Source organism: Garra rufa, chromosome 6 (assembly GCF_049309525.1).
Source record: "Garra rufa chromosome 6, GarRuf1.0, whole genome shotgun sequence".
Lineage (NCBI taxonomy): Eukaryota > Metazoa > Chordata > Actinopteri > Cypriniformes > Cyprinidae > Garra > Garra rufa.
In genome coordinates, this window is record NC_133366.1 from 6,507,238 (window position 1) to 6,520,818 (window position 13,581).

Below are 13,581 nucleotides of genomic sequence, written 5' to 3' on the forward strand. Positions count from 1 at the left end.
TTGTGATGAGGTCTGGACTGATGCATCTTTTCCATTAAAAAAAGAAAGCAAGAAAGAAAACAGAATTACAGAAGTAACTAACGCTAATAAATAACTCAATATACAATTAACAAATATATTCAGACCTTCAATCTTTTAAATACTAGTCAATTTACCTGATCAATAAACTACTGATAACCAAACTTCTTTTTCTCACCTGAGACTCCGGTGTGTTCTTTCTCTTTTTCACGCTGCTTTGCCTTAAAAAAATAATATGTATCATTTTAGTATAGAAATAATATGTGTTTGTAGAGAAATCTTGGATTCAAGTGCATCTATGGGATGATATTTCAATACTTCTGACCATGTTACAGTCTTATGTATTATAATTGTATTGTAAAAAAACAAACCAACATTTGTAAAAACACCTAGACATTATCCAGATGACTACTTTTTTTTTTCATTTTACAGCTTGTTAGAAATCAATTTATGTAAAAACAAATACTACACACATCTTACCAAATCAGCACCATCATGACAACAACTGCAGCTCCACAAACCACTCCAATAGATATGTACAATACCACCGAACATTCTACAACTGAGAGAAAATAATTAAATATAAAAATAAAAATAAATACATTTGCTACTTATAGGTAGATTGTTTTATAATAAACTTACACATGACATTTAAAGTCACAGCATCAGAGTATTTCTCTCCAAGTTCATTGATAGACTTGCACTTGTATTCTCCACTGTGATTAGAGCTGATCTTTGAGATGCTGTAGATTTTTCCAGATCCTACAGATGTTCCTCCTTTAAACCAGGTGTAGTTCAGAGCAGGTGGGTTTGAATCACTGCTGCAGATCAGATTCACTAAAATACCTTCCACTATTTCACAACATGGACTCACTGCTACAAATGTGTGCTGTGGTGGATCTAGAAACAAATTGATGTTATTTTAGCAATTTTGTTTGTAATTCAGTAGTGATTGTATTAGAAACCATGTCATCACACAGTCTGAATCTGAGCTTTATGCAATAGAAATAAGGACAGGAATGGAATAAGTAAAAGGTGTATTCAGGGCCGGCCCGGGCTCTGTTGGTGCCCTAGGTGAGATTGTCCCTTTAAATATTTCAGAAAATGCAGATTTTTCAAAACTTTATTAGAATATATCATAACATAACTTAACATTAGATACTGATAAGTATTAACATAAAAAGTGGTAAATCATTTTTTGATGATAAATAAATTTGACTTACAATCACCTGAAGAATCACACAAAAAATAAATTAGAAATTAAAGTGCAAATCAAAAAAATAAAAATAAAATAAAAATACTATTATATTCAGAATTACAGAACAGTTTCAGTTTGGTTACTGGGAACGAATCGTAGAGATGGGGATGCAGGAATTTTCTGATTAAATCTGTTAAAATATTAGAAGAGACCAGACATAAGATATACTCCCAAACAGAGAAATGCAACTGTAACTGAAATTAAAACAACAGAAACAGAAGCTTATATTTTATTAAAAAAAGGAAAATTAAATAAGCTGTTAACTCAAGCAAAAACGCTCCACAGTCTCAGTGTTGCCAGTTAAGATGATCCAAAAAGGTTATTTCAAAATACTACATACACATCACAGTCTAATACACAGTGATTAACTGTGATTCTTACCTCTATATTGTTATTTTTTTCTGTTCCTCTTCTTTGTGTCGCTTCCTGCCTTGTGCCCCTGATAATTTTCTTTTTTTACTCATTTTTTAAAAATGGTACTTTCAGAGCACATATTTTAACTGAGTGATGCATGCATTATCAATGCGTTATGATAATGAATTATAATAACGTCATGACGCAGAAAGAAATTAGTTTAAATTAGTACATGACATGTTTTCAGATCTTATGTTTTTTTATTGATGTCGATTTTATTTAATTTGAACATTATTTTAATCACTACGATGATAGATCAGTACTAATTAATTTGGTTATGGGTGTAGGAGCGCATGATGAAAAGGCGCCTCCATTCATTTTGCGCCCTAGGCAACTGCCTATTTTGCCTATGCCACGGGCCAGCCCTGGGTGTATTCAAACTTGGGACAGTCAAGCAAAAAGCAAAATAGCCAAGCTGTATGAGTGTGGCAGAGGCTTTTACTTGGTGTAAATAGACACTAAATTCATTATTTTGTTATTATTATTATTATTATTATTATTAATATATGACTTCATACTCACACATGACATTGAGATAAACAGCAGGAGAGATGTAAGTGTGTCCATGTAGAGCACAGCTATATCTGCCTGCATCCTCTCTTCTGACTGACTGCAGCAGGAGTTGATTGTTTGTGTCTCTTCTCTCAGTTAATGGCTGTGAGTTTCTGTACCAGATGAATGTTGCTCTGTCAGTCAGAGTGCAGCTGCTTTTACATGTCAGACGGACTGAATCTCCCTCTGTCACTCTCTCAGGAGACTCCACCTGAAGATCTGAACACAACACACACATTATATCTAGTGCTGCTGTCATACACTCATTATTATTCAATGTAATGCACAGGGGAATGGAAACTCTTGAAAGTCACCTGTGACAGTGAGACTCACTCCTAATTTGCCAGTCCATTTGCCATTTTCTTTATCAGTGATGAATCTGAAATAATACTTGTGTGAATCCTTCAGTGTCACATGACTCAGTCTGATGGTGTGGTGCTGCTGTTTGTCTTCCAGATACTGAAGCCTCTGACTGTTTTCAGGGTCATCAGACAAATCTGGAGGATCTAGAAGTTCTACTGGGCCTTTGGTCCAGAACGCTTTCATGATCTGATGTCCAGTAGGGTATGTATAATTGCAGCTCATTATCACTGTTGAGTTTTTTAGTGCACAGATGTGTGAATGACTGTAATTCACTTTCCAATCAGCACTAGAAACCCCTGAAACACAGAATACTGAACAAATTAGCAGATGCATGCTGGAAAAAAAGCTTGTATGCAAAATCTCTTGAGAGTCTCTGAAGTGTTGCAGTGACTCACTGTGAATCATGAGCAGAAAGATCAGAGGAAGAGTAGGAGCCATTCCCACTGACACCTACAACAGACATACAGGGGCCCATTTTTTATTGCTTTTAAGTTTGCCTTAAGCCGAGTTCAGACTGCATGATTTTAGCCCCGATTTTGACTCGCCGACAAGTTTTGAGAAATCGCCGACAAATGCCCGAAATCACAGGCAAATCGGTGCTCGTTCACGCGAGGGACAATCACACAGTGTGAACTATCAAAGACACGATCTGAGAGAATCGCCGACGTGTCGCCGACACCCGTGAGATATTTGGCATGCTAAATATCTGGACCTGTCGGCGATTCAAAATCATGCCGTGTGAAAGGTGATCTGACTGAAAATAACATCGGCGATTAACTACAGCCAATGAGAGAGCAACATCCAGGCCAACGGGAAGTTGGGGGAGGAGTTACGAAGGTATAGACCACACAATATCACCAAGCATAGCTTCGGCTTCTTTTCTTTTTGCTGCAAATGAGTGCACATGCAATTTGTATGACAAGCTGCGGGCTACCATTTTTAAAAATAATAATCCCAGTCTCACGTGAGAACTTGCACGCCTGACCTCGCGTTGTTTCCATGTCACTTCTCGCGTGTGTTTGGCTGTTTGCGGACCGGGACAAAGTTGTCGGTGATTTTTCCTATTGTAAAGTCATGCAGTGTGAAACCCACTGTCGCCGATCCATCGTGCAGTGTGAACACAGCAGCGACAGAATGCTACCCCAGATAGTCATGCAGTGTGAAAACATCTGTGACGCGATTGCTTTGAAAATCGTGCAGTCTGAACTCGGCTTTAATCTCTTGTTGTAATTTTATAGGGCAATACAGTACATAGCAAACATAAATAATTGTAAATACATTCTTATTTCTCCTGTAATTCTTACTGCCTCAATTTTATCTATGTTTTATTTTGTGCACATTGAAAATCATACTATTGCAGCTAATCCAGCCAAAAATGGATATTGTCACCATTTACCATCTGACAGTAAACTAGGCAAATTCATGGAAAAGCAAGACATGCTTTTGCCGCTCTCTCTTCATGCTCACCATTGAGACTCTTCTCTGGTTCGCTGTAACCTCCACTCTCTTTCCCCTATACTCTTACTAGAGTGCGGATCGGGCCGCATTTTTCTGTCCGAGCCCGGCCCGCGTCCGACAGAGCAGTAACCGAGCCCGACCCGAACCCGACAGGCATTAAGATATTTATGTCCGAGCCCGATCCCAGCCCGACACAGTTAAAATCTTTTTTTTTTCCTCATACTAATGACACGTGCAGTTTTTTGTGTGGAAAGCCCGCTTTTATTAAGCAACTGTAGGAAGGCGTTCGGAAATGTCAACAGATGAGCGCATCAGTGCACACGGGGCAAAAAGCGCTGTTATAACACAGGCGCACTATCGCGCTGATGTAACCGAGCCCGACCCGAACCCGAGCATCCTTTCTAAATATCTGTCCGAACCCGGCCCGGCCCGTCGGGTTCCGTCGGGTACCGTCGGGCTCGGCTCGGGTATCCATCCTCTAACTCTTACCCTCTTTGTCGTCTGCATCCCTCCCTGCCATTAACCTCTTCTTTTCGCTTGATGTCAGTACTGCCACTCTCTTCTCCACATTAATATCCTGCCACTTCCAGATGGTCTTCATAGTGTCAGGATTATGTCTGTGTTTTGTCCTGTTCTGTCTTTCCTAGTGTTTTTTCCCCCTCTGTTTCTAGTCATTATGGTTTAGTCCTTTTCTCCCCCCTTCTAGTTTTGTCTGTGTTAGTTCAGTCTTGCCCATATTTGTATTTCCCCCTCGTCTTCTCGTTATCTTGTTTGTGACCACGCCTTGTTTTCAGTGTATTTAAGAGTCTGTGTTTGCACACCCCGTTTGTCGGTCAATGATTACGTTACTTCCGTTTGTTTTGTTTCATGTGCTCATTTCCTGCTCCTGGTTTTGTTTATTTGTTCATTTGTTCATTTGTTCATTTTGCAGTGTTTTATTTAATAAACTTCATTCATTCAGTTACTCCGGTTCTCCTTGTCCATCTTCACTCCTCTACCCGCCTGATTGTGACAGATTGACCGACCCAAAACAGAAGATGAATCGGGCTGAGGCAGACCTGGTGAGACTGCGGCAGGGCGGTCGGAGTTTGGAGCGGTATGTTGCGGATTTTGTCGAGCTCTCCGATCAGGTAGGCTGGCCCGATGCCTCTCTCTGTGCCGTGTTTTTGATGGGACTGAATGATGAGACGATTTGTTGCGATTCTCCTGCCTGTAATTTCTCCTTGATCGAACTGATCAATCTCATTCTTTATTTAAATTGCTCTGATTTTGAACTCGAAGAAGTAAAGAGTGTCAGGCCTCATCGTTCAGTCCCCTCTGAAACACGTCACGTCGGGTCAGCCTGTCCTAAGCCGAGAATCCCCACATACCGTGCCAACGGATCGGACTGCCAGCCCAGTCTCCAATCTCCAGTCATCCTCCAAAGCTCCGCTGCTGTCCTCAGCCCAATGCGGCCGGCCTCCTCCCCGCGCTCTAGTCTACCGGCCTCCGCCCAGCGCTGAAGCCTGCCGGCTTCCTCTCCACGCTCAAGCCCGTCAGCCGCCAGGCCAGCGTCAGCTCGCAAAATGGCTGCCACGCCAGATTCTGCACGCAAGATGGCTGCCACGCCGGAGTCTGCACGCAAGATGGCTGCCACGCCGGAGTCTGCACGCAAGATGGCCGCCATTCCTGAGTACCCGGCCAAGATGGCCGCCGTTCCTGAGTTCCCGGCCAAGATGGCCGCCGTTCCTGAGTTCCCGGCCAAGATGGCCGCCAAGCCTGAGTCCCCGGCCAAGATGGCCGCCGTTCCTGAGTTCCCAGCCAAGATGGCCGCCAAGCCTGAGTCCCCGGCCAAGATGGCCGCCAAGCCTGAATCTGCACCCAAGATGGCTACAGTCAAGTCAGAGTCTCCGCTGGTTCCCCCCAGCCTCCCTGAGTCTCCGCTGGTTCCGCCCAGCCTCCCAGAGTCTCTGCTGGTTCCGCCCAGCCCTCCAGTGACTGCGCCGCCAGAGCGCCCTCCAGTGACTGTGCCGCCAGAGCACCCTCCAGTGACCGCTCGCCCAGAGCTTGCTCCTTAAGAGTCTCTGCTGGAGATGCCCAGCCCTCCTGAATCTCCGCTGGGGTTGTCCAGCCGTCCAGAGCCCGCTCCTCAATGCAGATTTGTAGTTTAAATTGTAGCCTGTTACTAATTACAAATTTAACTACAAAATGTAGTTTGTGACAATCTGGATTACACATATGCCGATCAGTTAATGTAGTCGGACTATTTTCTGATTACTTTTAGATTACTTGGAACGTAACTCATGTACCATACTGATAAAAATCCCTGCATTACATGAACAAATATAAACATTACAGTGTGATTTCTGCCCAGACTGCTAACTGACAGATTACTATAAAGTGTTCTCACGGTTAATGACATATGATGTTGTAACGGCCACTAGAGCATTTACGGTAGTTTTGTGGCAACCGTGCATGTGCCTCTGTCTGTACGTTCTGGAAAAGTGAAGAGATGACTAGCCCTACCAACATCTGTCCCTCTTTATTTTATTTCCTTTCTGTCTGTGACCTGAGTTGAATGAATGCTTGTGTAATTTTTTCCTCACTGAATTCCCATGTATATGCATGTGTCGTCGTGTGAGGCGTTTTATTAAACTCGGGGAAAATACACCATCTTCTCGTCTCCTGTGCATTATTAGCAACACACAGTTTTCCTGAATCCTTCAAATTCAGTGGTATTTTTCATAATGTTGTTGAGATGCCTTCACACAACATCGACACCTTAGTGCAGCTGTGGTTGTACACTAAAATATTATCATTGGACCTATCCAGGAACGTGGTTGGTCCAACACTGCTACCCTCTCTGATTCACATCATCAACTTTCCCACCGCATTTCATCTGACGTCGGTATCTCCACAGCACACAGAAAACAACTCTCAGTCCTACAGCAGATAAAAACTACTAAACAGTCTCTGTTTCTGTCAAAAAACCTTAAAAACAATTATTCAGTCAGTTGTCTGCTTTTCTGTCATATAACAATCTACTTGACCAGTCTGGCCTTAAAAGCAGACTGTCTACAATGCTCTTGGTTCTCATATCCTTATAACCATCTATTGTTTCAACCTAATGTCTCAGGTTTCAAGCCATTGCGACTAGGGTTCTGCAGAGGATCTAGAACATGACAACATGTCTGATCTTCAACCAGCCCAAGAGAACCCATGTCACACCCCTCCTGATCTCTTTCCATTGACTTCCAGGGCTTTTAAGGCTGCCACTGGAAGTGCACCTCCCTACCTCAATTAACTATTACAAGTGTATGCTAACTCCTGACAACTTTTTCTGTCATATGTAAATCCACAACACTTATATCAAAATGCAGAACAGTACATATTTATTTATATCTGAATATCTGGCTTTAAACCTTATAGTTACTAAAATAAATGATTATAATGATTAGGAAATAATGCTCTTACCCGTCTCACCAATGTTAATAACCAGTGACAAAACTACAAATGATCAGGGTGTGACCAGTATTGCCTTTTCACACTGTGAATGACACGTGATTAACACCTTTTATACATGAAGATATAACACTTCAGAGCATATAACGGAAACGTTTAAACTAGACAACAGGGCATCTTCACTGACACAGCATTAAACCAAAAAAAAAAAAAAAAAAAAAAAAAAGTTCAACATGTGCACAGAGATGATTATGTTTTCAAACCACAATGGGAATTTGGTAAATAAAATTAACAATAAAAATGTATAAGTAATTACAAGAGTAATAGAATGCAGAAATGCAGAAGTTGTTTTCTGATGCCAAACAGTTTTAATCATGTGAGATCTGCTAAACTTAATTTAATCCGACTGCAGAAAAGGTGTGAAAACCAAACGTGTTCAAGCTCACAGAAGCACCTCTCTAGTGTTGTTGACTGTGTGAGCATGTGACCCATCACAAACTGCTCTAATGTCTGCAGGAAGGCAGATTTTGCTGATATTGTTGAAATGTGAATTTAATACTTGGAAAAAAGCTACCGATTCATATTAATCACATTTATTTGACGCACCCAATCCCGGAATGACGAGCTTTAAAAGAAACGAAGCACCAAAGATGTAATAGATGATGATAGATTTGTGTGAACCAGGAGTAATATCGCGGAATATTCTCCTGTAAAGGGCGCTGAGCACTGGGTTGCTTCATTGTTTCATTGTGAGAAGACTATGTGAGTAAGGAAGCTGAGGACAGGTTGTGGCCAGAAGGGATACAGCTCCGACCGGAAACTAACAATGAAATTAAATTTTCTACCTATTAGATTGTGTTTTTTTTTTTTTTTTACATCTACACCTACCCCAACACTAAATGTAGCCCTTACTATAATAATAATACAAAAAAAAAAACGTTATTATTGTTGTACAGTGTGATACAAATAACGTTAGATTGATGTGCGCATGCCCAGTAGCGAGATCTGTCTCCCTTCTAGTCTGAACCCTGAGGACCACCGCACACTGAGGACATCTGCTGGTCAAACAAGTGTAAATACAAAGGAAAGACTGGAAACAAAATACAGTACAAATACAATTTAATAAAATGGCATTTTACATTATATTGAAATGCACTGACATATGTAAAACTCTACATACAATGACATCTTACATGATTATATTAGTTCTTGGATGTAGTTTTTGTCTGTTGTAAATGAAGATTGTTTTCACACTAATTCATATAGTATTGTATGTTTAATAGGCCTAAAGCAACTTTAAAACACACTTCAATGGTTGTAGATTTTATACAAATTAATGACATAATTTTATTAGTAACTAAATAAAATAATTCTCACATCACTTCAGTAACACATTCAACTTGGCATTGTGTACAGCAATTGTTGGCATGTGTCCCAAACACTATGGCCTGTCACGCTGAAAGAAATAAAATAAATACATGAATAATACATAATAAAACGTTAATAAACACTCTTCAAATTTCTGGTCAGTACAAAATGACTTGATTTACTTGATATTAAACAGTAAATTATATTGTCTACCCCATAGTCAATAGACATTTGATATTCAAGCCAATGAGTGAAAACGTCTCTAGGTTACGTATGTAACCATGGTTCCCTGAGAAGGGAACGAGACACCGCGTCCCCTAGGGGTCGCTATTGGGGAACGCTGCAGCGTGACTCGTGTCTGAAGAATGCATATAGAAAAACTACATGAAATGGCCGGCGACAGCGTATGACGTCACCGCGGCGCGCTCGTCGCTGCTGGTGCGTCACTACCGGGCGACACAGTATAAAGAGCCACCGGTGTAAACACATATCCGCTTCATTGTCTGAAGCTTCTCGTCCGAAGCATGGAAAAAAGTGTAGGGGATGCGGTGTCTCGTTCCCTTCTCAGGGAACCATGGTTACATACGTAACCTAGAGACGTTCCCTTCCGAGGGAACTCTCACCGCGTCCCCTAGGGTCTCACCCACGTCTCCATGCTGAGGGGAGTGCATAGTAGCGAGCACTAAGTGTAAATTCTGTGAAGAATTATCCTTATAGGACGAGATGACAGCTGTCAGGACGTAACCTCCCCGGCCAAAGCCTGAACTGTTACTCACTTACCTGAATGGGTCAAAGGACCCAGAGCACAGCTCAGGTTGGAATAGGAGATTCCTTCTGAGGAATGGCTAAGTTAATACTTAGACTTAACTAGAACAGGAACTGCCAGTACTACTGAGTCTAGTTCCCTCAGTGAACTGACTCAGAAATAGCGACCAACAGACCTGTCCCAAGACAGAGACCGTTCTAGCAGGGGTTATCCTCAGATAACGCACCCTGGATAACAGATGGTCAGGAGATATCTAAGGTGATATCGAGTGAAGTTGGGCCCAGGGAGACCGGGGTTTTAAACCAACACAAAAAATGGGAACGAGGACCACGTAACCCATACCGTATAGGATTTTTAGAAAGAACCAAAAGCTTGGTGGGAACTTACCACTTATGTGGATTTTAGGAGGTGCACAAGGATTCCGTGCGCACTTACCACTATTGTGGATTTCAGAAAGTGCCCAGGGTTTAGCGTGGGACACTTACCCTAGTAAAATGGGATTGGAGACTGTGTTTTCCCCCATTTTGGGGTTCCAATGTTAAAACTCCAGATTTGTCATAGGATGACAAGATTTAAAATAGGGGAGGACCCTCCCTGTATTAGAGAGGGTAGCAATGCTACACCCTATTCAGGACAGACAGTCCTCAAACTGTTAGTCAACTGATGAAATCATGGAGCTACTGACCATAGTAGAGACCATGATAGTGGACGCAGACGGCGGACAGACCCCTAACCCTGACTTGCAGGGAGGAACATCCGTCCTTAAAAGGCTATACTCTGAAAGGACCCTTAGTGTGAAGGGGAGCATACTAATGCCAGTCCACATGGATGCTTACTAGGAGAAGGTGGTGCTCAGGAAGTACCCTTCGTTAGAAGGGGGAGCATACTCATCCCACTAGGAGCCGTGCTCTAAAACGGGACCCTTGCGAAGGGGAGCGAATTTGCTCAAATCAGGACCTTAAGAAAAGATAGTGGTTTCTTCCTTTAGTCAAGGGAGAAAAATTCACCATGCGGCAGTGGCGCTGCTTTGAGGGAACCTTGAAAGGTGAGCTGCCAACAGCCTGAAGAGGCTTCAATCGTAGGAGCCTTTGCTTCTAGTGCGTTAAGGGTAGGCTTCAAAACCCTGAGAAACAGGGAGAAATGCCAACACCCGCCAGAAGGTGGTGCTCTAGTAGGACCCTTTCTGCAGAAAGGGGAGCAGCCAAAGTCATTTCAAGGTCCTGAAAAGGGGGAACTCCTAGTTAGTCATAAAGCCTGAAGGGGAGGTGACACTCGACCCGGAAGTCAGGCGCAGACAGGCTCCTAACCCTGGTTAACAGAGAGGAAAACCCGCCTGCCAGGAGGCAGCGCTCGGATTTCACCCTTCTTCAGAAGGGGAGCTTACTCCTCCTGCCAGGAGCAGCACTCTTAAGTGGAACCCTTTCTCAAAGGGGAACAATCATACCTGACTCAGGAAGCCTGATGACAGATTCTACCCAACCAAAGGGGAATTTGTCCATACGACAGTGATGCTACTGACGAACCTTGAATTAAGGTGAGCTGCTGTCGTTGAAGAGCTCTGAGAGGACCCTTTTCGCGGAAAGGGGAGCTACTAAAGTTACTTCAAGTTCCTGAGAAGGGGGCTCCTGGATAGTCATGGGGACAGACTCCTAACCCTGAAGGCCAGGGAGGAACGCCCGTCCTGACGAGGGGCGCTCGTTGGGGACCCTTTCCTCGGAAAGGGGAGAGCCCAGCTCGTGCGTGAGGCCTGAAGAGTGAGAATCAGCCTGGACAAGAAGGACAGGCCCCTAACCCAGATGAACCGGGAGGAGAACCTGGCTCTGTCAGCGAGCAATGGTACTCTAAATAAACCCCTTCCGCAGAAAGGGGAGTACTACCTCGGTTAAATCGACCCTGCCCTCGGGCTAACAGGGGGATTGACAGACCCCAGTCTAGGTGGACTTATATTCCTGTCTCAAAGGGACATAAATCCCCCGGAGCAGGAACTTATGAGGACAGACTCCTAACCCTGAAGGCCAGGGAGGAACGCCCATCCAGCCGAGGGGGCGCTCATTAGGGACCCTTCCCTTGGGAAGGGGAGAGCCCAGCTCGTGTGTGAGCCTGAAGAGTGAGAATCAGCCTGGACAAGAGGGACAGGCTCCTAACCAGATGAACCGGGAGGAAAACCTGGCTTGTCAGCGAGAAGCGGTACTCTGAATAAACCCTTTCCGCGGAAAGGGGAGTACTACTTCAGTTACTGGAGAACTGAGAAATTGATCCTTGGAGACAAAACTCAGGAGGTGCTGGAAAGAACCTTTGGCTGATAAGATCACTCCAAGATCTAAAGTCCACAGAGAGAGTCTGGAAGAGGGATTCTCAGAAAAAGGCCTGCAAAGGACAATGTTAAACATGCCAAGGGCAATCCTAAGAAAGAAACTTAGGGAGCTTACTTTGAAGAGGACATAAGTCCTATGTCTAACATATGCTGAGAGGGTGGTTTACCGCACGACCTGTGGCGTGGATAGGACGAACACTGCCGTACCCATAATCCGTAGGATCAGAGGGGGAGCATCCGCCGTGGACTCGTCATGTTTTTCTCTGAGAAGCAAAAACACAACACGCAGGCCTGAGACAGTATTAAATTCCCTTTTCTTTATTAAAAGAAAAAATGGATCATACTCACCCATGAGTGACCTACATTTAACTCAAACTTAAACAAAACCTGTTTAAGGAGTCAAAATCCAGACCATCGGTAATGGCTCATGTTGTAGGGCTCAGACCTGGGGCCTCATGTATCAACGCTGCGTATGCACAAAAACTTTGCGTACGCCAGATTTCACGCTCACGTTTGGATTTACTAACAATGAAATTAACGTGAGAATGTGCGTTGATCCACGCCAACTCCATGTCTGGCGTACGTGTATTTTTTGTGCGTGTGTTTATTTTATTTCCCTTGGCGACTCCTAGAGGCAATTATTTTAAATTGCACACTACAAAGTATCTGTGACGAGTCAACAGAGGAATCTTGAGACATCGGATCCATTTGCAACAGATTTAATATATCAGACAGGTTATACAGGCGTTGGTCAATACTGGCAAACTGGTGTGGTGTAGACAAATCCAATCGGGTAGTCAGAGTCCATGCAAAGGGGTCGAGGCCGGCGGCAGAACAAAGCAATAGTCCGTATGGATAGCGTGGGTCAAACGAAGGCAGGCAGCAGAGGATCAGAAACCACATAAACAGTCCAGTTGGCAACGTGTAATCAGTCCGATAGAAAACGCTCAGGATTGGGAGGAAAACCATCAAAACTTCGCAATGAGAGTACCAGCGTGGCACGCTGATAAAGGGAACAGAAAGGAAGTGAACCGGGTGACCCGGAACCGGAAGTGCACAGTCCCAGGTACGGAATTGTGGGAAATTGAGTCAATATTCAGGTGAGGGTTCCCGCTGGCTGGGAACGGAGGGAGCCACAGAGACCGCGCTCGTAACAGAGCCCCTCCCCTGCGAGTGTCTCCTGGCACGAGGAGGCAACCGACGCCGAGGTCTACCTCTTCCACGGGGCCCTGGTCGATCTGGGTGGGTAGAGTGGAATTCCGTGATGAGGGACGGATCCAGGATGTCCACAACTGGCACCCAGGACCGTTCCTCCGGTCCGTAGTCCTCCCAGTCGACCAGGTACTGTAGGCGACCGTTCCGGCGTCGGGAGTCCAGGATGGTGCTAACTCTGTATGCCTCCTCGCCATCGATGATCAGGGGAGCAGGATTCTGTGGTGCGGTCTCGTCTAGGACCTCCGTCCCCTCGGGCTGACCAGCGGGCTTTAACAGAGAGACATGGAAAGTGGGTGAGATACGATATTCTGAAGGCAGATCGAGTCTGAATGATACAGGAGTGATTTGACGAGTAATTTGAAAAGGACCCACGTACCTGGGACTTAGTTTCTTGCAGGGTAACCGGAGGCGTAA